The 8,192-nt window shown below is 41.9% G+C and overlaps 1 long non-coding RNA gene across 2 annotated transcripts; it reads right to left on the bottom strand.

Annotated features, from left to right (window-relative positions):
• Positions 1-223: 223 nt before the first annotated feature.
• On the bottom strand, positions 224-6,305 carry LOC134444020 (uncharacterized). Of its 2 annotated transcripts, XR_010033867.1 has the most exons (6): positions 5,340-6,305; positions 4,789-4,875; positions 4,561-4,683; positions 3,820-4,114; positions 1,213-1,814; positions 224-1,108 (listed from the first exon to the last, which is right to left on the bottom strand). It is a non-coding gene; the product is annotated as an uncharacterized LOC134444020 (long non-coding RNA). The 2 variants fall into 2 exon arrangements; XR_010033856.1 differs by having other exon boundaries at positions 224-1,814.
• Positions 6,306-8,192: the final 1,887 nt, after the last annotated feature.

The following is an 8,192-nucleotide window of genomic DNA, read 5'->3' as shown; positions in this document are numbered from 1 at the left end:
GCGTTGTATTCACAGCACGAAAAGGGGGATTTGTGACAATGAAATCGTTCCTAATCGTCCACGGAATTGCCTAACTTTCGTCTGATTTTGAGCGCTTGAGAGAATGCGAAACTAATAGTTTTGATGACACTTAAATCGCCCGGAAGCGAATCAGAGCCGCGGACAGGTCTCACAGCAGGGTGTTAATGGCCCAACGATTACTAGCCTTGCTCTTATTGGACGAAAAAGACACGTGACTCAAAGTAAAAGAGCTGCGCTATTGGTTAGCAGGGTCGGCAGCTACGACCTTCTATTGGTCACGTTGGATTAATTTATGCATACCGTATACAGTAGGTCCGTATAATTATGCAAAAAATATTATTACTAATATACCTAGGTTGATTTTACTTTGTATATTCACATCATTATATTCACATCATTATAGGCTGCACTGTGATGGGGCTTTAGCATGCATGATGTGAATTTATTGATAAAATGAATGAAATGAAAATGAATTGTTTTAACGCTTTTAATATCACACCAAACAATGTACACACACTTTGACAGGAACCATGCATTTCATAAAAATAAATAATTTAAAACTACACACATACCCTGCAAACAATATACTCTATATGCAGTGATGTATACAGCACTCAGGTCACCAATGTACAACTCAGAAACATTTCATTACCGACAGGTTAGGTTTGAGGATGGTTTTGGGAAGGGCACAATTCATAAAACTCAGAAACATACAATGCTTTTTCAAAAAAGGGTTCTATGTTCCCCGCTGCATCCAAGTAGACTGCTGCCACATTGCTAAGAGCAGGTTGTTGTTACACCTCTGACAGGTTAGGTTTAAGGATAGTTTTAGTCAGGGCACATACAAAAATGGATTTGAGTAAAAGCTGTCAATTCATAGTAAATACGTGGTAAATATGAAAGTAAGAGGAAAAATAGTACAGGTACTGCATTTTAGTACAGACTATACAGGTATGTACAATATTATAAACATTGCTGTTGATTTCATGTTCTTCAGCCGCCAATCATGCCAGCAGGGTCTACTGAAGGTCTCTGGTCACTGTGTCCTCGTCATACTGCAACAGGCACTCAGTCTCACTTCTGGGAGCTGTAGAAACAACAAATAAATAAATACTTCGCCATGCACCTCATATTGACATAGCAAATATATCAATAAGCAAGTCATATTGAGCCCAACAGGGATAATCTTACACTATTTCAGTCTTCTATGGTCTCATGCACTATGTCTCCCTGCCAGGATCTGTAGGATGTAAGAAAATAAATCAAAACATAGCAATGCACAGCATTGACAGCTTAACTATAAAGTAGCACAAGTCATATTGCCAATGTAGGCCAGGGGTGGGGAACCTATGTCTTGAGGGCCGTTTGCGACCCTTGAGGCCGTTTTATCTGGCCCCCGATATAATTTTAATGTTATTCAGCTTCACATGAAATATGACATATTTTGTAAAGGAATCTTAGAAAATACATTTGCAATACAATTAAGTTATATTCAGGGAACCTGAAGAAGGTGGTGTTTGTTTAAATGTGGCTGCCTTCAATATAGGTCTAAAGTGAAGGGGAAAATCCTGGTTTGTGTTCATAGTACGGCCCTTGGAGGACTTTTACGGCCCCTCGGATGAATTTGAATTGGCCCTTCGAATGAGAAAGGTTCCCCACCACTGACGTAGGCTATAGGTTAAGCTTACCCTCTTTCACTCCTCTGTGGAGAGACTGTGCTTATTTCGGGTTGGCTTCCAGACGCGTCTGTAGCACAGCACACAGGATTGCAGGACACAGCATCCTGCAGGACACTACAAAAAAAACAAAAAACAAGGGGAATGAATAAATGACCTGACCAATTATTAAACAAATGAAAAGTGATGTTGTGCCAGAGCTGTGGTAAAAGTAACCTTGGGTCCAAATTAGGGTGCATCAAAAAATGTTTTTTTCAGCCTATTGATCTGTCTGGGTGATAAAAGTGTTCCACTGCATGTACAAATAACACATGCAAAATATTTTTGCAATCCATGGTGGTTTACAGGTCCAACGGAATATGAGCTGATATGAAGGAACTGTGGATTAACTGCGTCAGTCTTTGCCATTCAACGAAACCCTCCCACCTAATAACTTGGACTGTTTTTGTGATTTTGTTGAAATATTTTAACCTAAATATTTAAATGAAATAAAACCACTTTGACATATGTAAAATAACAGATTCCTAATTAACTATAATCATCAGTACCCCCAAAAATAATAGATATAAGTATTTCCGAGAAACTGGGAAATTCACACACTGACACACAGGCTAAGCAAAAGGAAAAAAATCTTCAGTTTTGGATAGAATGATGTTGTAATAAATAAAGGCCTCATGAAAATCAGAGTGTTTGACTCTGAGTTTGTTAGGCATGGTGAATAACTGTTGAGCTGATCTTCAGCCATGGAGGGACTTTGAATTCTTACTTGCAACTCTCACAAGTAATTTCTGAAAGGACTTTACTCTGGTGTCTACAGGACACAGGTCTGGCACCACAGTCTTGATTCCACCAGACATCCTCAGCCGGCCAAATCTTGTGTCACTGGCTACAAGGTTGAAGATGACTCCTATGCAGCAAGCTGCTTTCACACGTGGCCTGATCTCAGAGTCAGGTGGTGATTTGTCAAAAGATTCCACATCCTATGCCACAGCAGATCGATCACGCCGTAAAGTGCTGAAGACCATCAGTGAGGAATGCCATGAGCAGTGGATACCACCTGCCTTGTGCACCCTGCACTGGGACAGCAAGTTGACGCAGACACTTGACAATGTGCGCCAGAAGGAAGAGCGCCTGACAGTTGTTGTTGGAGATAATACACAGCTGAAGTTGCTTGGTGTGCCTGCATATACAAAGGGGGCTGATGAAGCTTGTGGAACTATCATTGGCAACCTAACATGCAAATTGCATTGTCATCATGTGGCAATAGGTGCCAATTATCCCTCAGACGAGAGAACAGTGCAACCTCTGGTGAGCGTGACACCTCCAGTCTGAGGTCATTGACTGAGTAGCACCTCGCCAATGTGATGGCGGCACCCAGACCACAGCAGTGGTCGTCCCAGTGAAAGCTGTATGGCTATGCAGGCTGCGCTCAGATGGCCAGTATTTGAAGCCGTGGTATCAAATGCCATATTGACTACTTGATTGGTGCATTGCCATTCTTGGAGCAATTTGCATGATTTTTTTCCTTTTGCTTAGCCTGTGTGTCAGTGTGTGAATTTCCCAGTTTCTCGGAAATACCTATATCTATTATTTTGGGGGGTACCGATGATTATAGTTAATTAGGAATCTGTTATTTTACATATGTCAAAGTGGTTTTATTTCATTTAAATATTTAGGTTAAAATATTTCAACAAAATCACAAAAACAGTCCAAGTTATTAGGTGGGAGGGTTTCGTTGAATTGGCAAAGACTGACGCAGTTAATCCACAATCCACAAGTCCTTCATATCAGCTCATATTCCGTTGGACCTGTAAACCACCATGGATTGCAAAAATATTTTGCATGTGTTATTTGTACATGCAGTGGAACACTTTTATCACCCAGACAGATCAATAGGCTGAAAAAGCGTTTTTTTGATGCACCCTAGTGCATATACATCTAGGCCTAGGGTGTGTGTGTGTGTGTGTGTGTGTGTGTGTGTGTGTGTGTGTGTGTGTGTGTGTGTGTGTGTGTGTGTGTGTGTGTGTGTGTGTGTGTGTGTGTGTGTGTGTGGTAAATCCAGTGTTCACATTATTCAGATATGAGAATTAATTCATTCATTTTAACTGATATCAGTACATACCCATATCAGTGCCATTTCACCCTGCCAAGACACTGGACCTGGGTCTATTGGAGCTCTCTGATGAGGGCGTCCTCGTCATACTGCAGCAGGCACTCTGTTGTTTCTATAGTTCCTAGAAGCGAGACAAATAAATAAATACTTCGCCATGCACCTCATATTGACATAGCAAATATATCAATAAGCAAGACATATTGAGCCCAACAGGGATAATCTTACACTATATCAGTTTTCTGTGGTCTCTTGTAAGATTGGCCCATCACCATCCTGCAGGACACTACCGTCTCCCTGCCAGGATCTGTAGGATGTAAGAAAATAAATCAAAACATAGCAATGCACAGCATTGACAACTTATCTATAAAGTAGCACAAGTCATATTGACAATGTAGGCCAGGGGTGGGGAACCTATGTCTCTAGGGCCGTTTGCGACCCTTGAGGCAGTTTTATCCGGCCCCCGATATAATTCTAATGCTATTAAGCTTCACATGAAATGACATATTTTGTAAAGGAATCTTAGAAAATACATTTGCAATACAATTAAGTTATATTCAGGGAACCTGAAGAAGGTGGTGTTTGTTTAAATGTGGCTGCCTTCAATATAGGCCTAAAGTGAAAGGGAAAATCCTGGTTTGTGTTCATAGTACGGCCCTTGGAGGACTTTTACGGCCCCTCGGATGAATTTGAAGTGGCCCTTCGAATGAGAAAGGTTCCCCAACCCTGACGTAGGCTATAGGTTAAGCTTACCCTCTTTCACTCTTCTGTGGTGAGACTGTGCCCATTTCGGGTTGACCTCCACACGCGTCTGTAGCACAGCACACAGGATTGCAGGACACAGCATCCTGCAGGACACTGTTGTTTCTACAGCTCCTAGAAGCGAGACAAATAAATTAAATACTTCGCCATGCACCTCATATTGACATAGCAAATGTATCAATGAGCAAGTCATATTGGTCACAAAGAAGTTAATCTTACATTCTTTCAGTCTTCTATGGCGAGACTGCTCCTCATAAGAGCAGTTAGGCCTTCAAGTGACTCGTCTTCGCCATATGAGACAGCAGCCTGTGAAAACATGGTAAATAGAATAACCCATTAACCTTGGGTACTAATATAATACATGGACATAAACTAGCCTACATTATTTAGACAATGTCAGACTCAGTAGACCTCCACGTGAAACAATAAGAAAAAGTGACCATGCATAATTTCAATTTCTTGAAGAGGCCAGCTACACTTATTTGTGCAACAAGTGCTGTTTTGAGGACCCATACTTTTTAAGGACAGGTTGCCTACTGTTGCAAATGCCAGGGTATTTCACATTGATTTCGGGGTGGCGTGCTCTATTAACTTGACCACTCTGGTCGACATTGAGCTCGCGCTGATACATTGAGCTCTCGTTACTGAGAGCTGCCGCCAGAACTACTCACGGTTAGCTTTCATAATATAGAACGCAACAAGGAAGAATCGGTCGGTTTGCTGAAAGGGCAAGGTGTTTCAAAGTAGCATGGAACTAAATTATATCCCACCTTTGACTTGATTTCACGCAGGTGGGTCTTGGAACCCCTGTGTGACTGCCTAGGTTTCAGGATAGAGAAAGTAAAACAAAAATCATTGAGTAACATCGATGCGGGACAAATTGTAGCTTTTGTAGACTACGTCGCTACTTGAGGAAAAATAGCTTAACTACAGGGACGTACTCGATACATAGTAGTGACGCTACGACCAAGCTACTAGGGAATGTAATTAAACTAGTCGCTTCGCTACTGCCCAGCACTGAAAACCAACATACCCAGACGGCACACCAGTCTTGCCAACGTCGCCTAGATGCATTTTTGCCGCTGTAAAATACATTGGCAAGACGTCTAAGCGTTAGTTCATCAGCGAAATGCCGGGCAGACGTGAAAAATGAGCAGTGCCCAGCATCTAGTTGATGAGCTAACGCAATAGCATGCTAACGGTAGCCTTTGTCTATCTTTAGGCAGGGGAAAGGCAACTGAGAACGAGCAATGTCAAACAATTTACCATCAACAAGTATACTTAACATATTCACTGTTTCACCACAGCATTTTGTCATTACGATGCTCGCAAGTCATCAGAATTTACTAGCGTACAGCAGCAACTAGAGTGGTCACATTTATTGAGGGGACTTGAGCTACCAGCTATGTAAACCGGCTGTGCTACAACTTAGCAATGGCGGATCTGTGTTCAGAGGAGCTATTCAATCGCTCTTGAGTACTGAAACTTTAAACCACAGTTGAGTAAAATGTACTTACATGTATGTGAAGCCCATTTTCCGTTGGTATGTGAGGAACTTTCCCCCCATATCGCCAAGAAACTTGTAACAGTGAAACCACACAGACAGCGCGTGGTTCTGTTCAATCAGGAAGGTGTTGTTGACCGCGGTTGATGGCTTCTTTGTGGCTTGTGTGTGGAATTCGCATTGTGCGAATTAGTTTTACTGCCACCTAAAGGCTTGGTGTAGAACTAATTTAACCAGAGACGGTCTTCCTTGAACAATCCTTGCTTTAGTTCAGAATACCATTTAAAAACCAGGGGGTCGTTTCTCGACAGTGCCTTTGCTAACGTCTTTAGCCATTTTGTTCGTTCTTAAGACCAACGTTGTAACCAAGGTCTTGAGTTGGTCTTAAGTTGTTCTTAAGTTGTTCTTAAGTTGTTCTTAAGTTGGTCTTGCGTCTAAAGACCAACTGAAGACCAACTTAAGACCAACTTAAGACCAACTCAAGAGCAACTTACGACCAACTCAAGACCGACTTAAGACGGTTAGCAACGACAAGAATCGAGAAACGGAGTCCAGAGTGGCCAAGCACATTGATGTTTTTCCTCAAAAGCAGGGGTGAGGAACCTTTTTAATTCGAAGGGTCACTTCAAAATGTATGTCCAAGAAAGATCATTCAGATGATTCTGATAGCCTATTCTGTAGGTTCATTTAAATGTTTATAGCACCGATCGAATTGTTTGATCAACTTAATTTCTGAGCTTATAGTATCATAATAAAATGTAAAGCTGGCTAGTAGAAAGGTTTAATGCAGGGGTGGGGAGCCTTTTTCATTCGAGGGGCCATTTCAAATTCCTACCATGGTCATAAAATCCTGCGGAGGCCGTACTATGAACACAAATCAGGATTTCCCCATAAAATTTAGGCCTATATAGACACCTTTAGGCCTATATAGACATATAGACACCTTTAAAGGTAGACACTTTTAAAACAGTCCCCACCTTTTCTAGGTCCCCTGAATATAACTTAATTGCATTGGAAATGTAATTTCTAAGATTCCTTTAGGCCTGCAAAATATGTCATAGGCCTATTTCATGTGAAGTTGCAAAACATTATAATGATATCAGGGGCCGGATAAAACGGCCTCAAGGGCCCTCGAGACATAGGTTCCCTACCCCTGGTTTAATGGTTAGTGATTCTGAAAAACACCACTGGGCAGCGTGAACAAACATACACACAGACACACAGACACACACATTTTAGTAAAAGGCCAAAAAATGCCCTAGGGCCCCCAACAATCCCGTTGCCTAGGGACCCCAAAATCCTAGAAACAGGCCTGCCGACCCCCCACTCCCTCCCACCCACCTGACCTCACCCCACCCCACCCGACTTGAAATTGACGGGGGCAGCTCCCGACCTGATCACTGGCATTTACATATTAAAGGCTCTTCTAAGAAGGGGATGGGAGGGGGGCATGGGGGAGCCGCAAATGCTGTGGCTTGAGGTATGAGACAATTTAAGGTGCAAAACTCATCCACAAATTCCTCTTTTCATGCAGTGATTTTAGGTACGGCAAATCGATCAGGGACTTGGTTCTGGTGGAGCAAGCAAACATATTATTTGATGAAGCTATTCGCCTGCAGAAACTCTTGGAAAACAAGACTGACTCCTACCTTCTTGTCAATGAGGTATGAACAGTGTTGACAAGCTTTACTCATTTTTTAAAATAATGCAAATGTTTAATCTAAAACTCAAAACAGATTTATTAAACATTTCCGTGTCAGATTGTCTTTTTACGTAACTAGTGCAGAGTCTATGCCTGTATTGTGTGTTCTACTGTTTATGTATTTACCATACCATCTCATCATAGTAAGCTGATGGTAGCATTTTCGCACAGGGAAATCAGAACTTGAGTGGAAGCTTATGGATGGCAAGGACAGATGTAGTGTTGAGGATGAAATCAGGTGGAAGGTACAGGAGATAAAAAAAAAATGTATTCAGTGATAGAGGAGGATGCACTAGTTAATTACTCCCCCACCAACCTAGAGGATCAGGAGTTGAAGAGGCAACCTTTGGGATACAAGTCAGATGCGCTAACTGCTTACCCAGGTCTGCCCTGCAGATTTATCATTAACCATACTTT

Source organism: Engraulis encrasicolus, chromosome 1 (assembly GCF_034702125.1).
Source record: "Engraulis encrasicolus isolate BLACKSEA-1 chromosome 1, IST_EnEncr_1.0, whole genome shotgun sequence".
Classification (NCBI taxonomy): domain Eukaryota; kingdom Metazoa; phylum Chordata; class Actinopteri; order Clupeiformes; family Engraulidae; genus Engraulis; species Engraulis encrasicolus.
The sequence above is the reverse complement of the archived record's forward strand: the minus strand, read 5'-3'. Positions and strand labels throughout refer to the sequence as shown.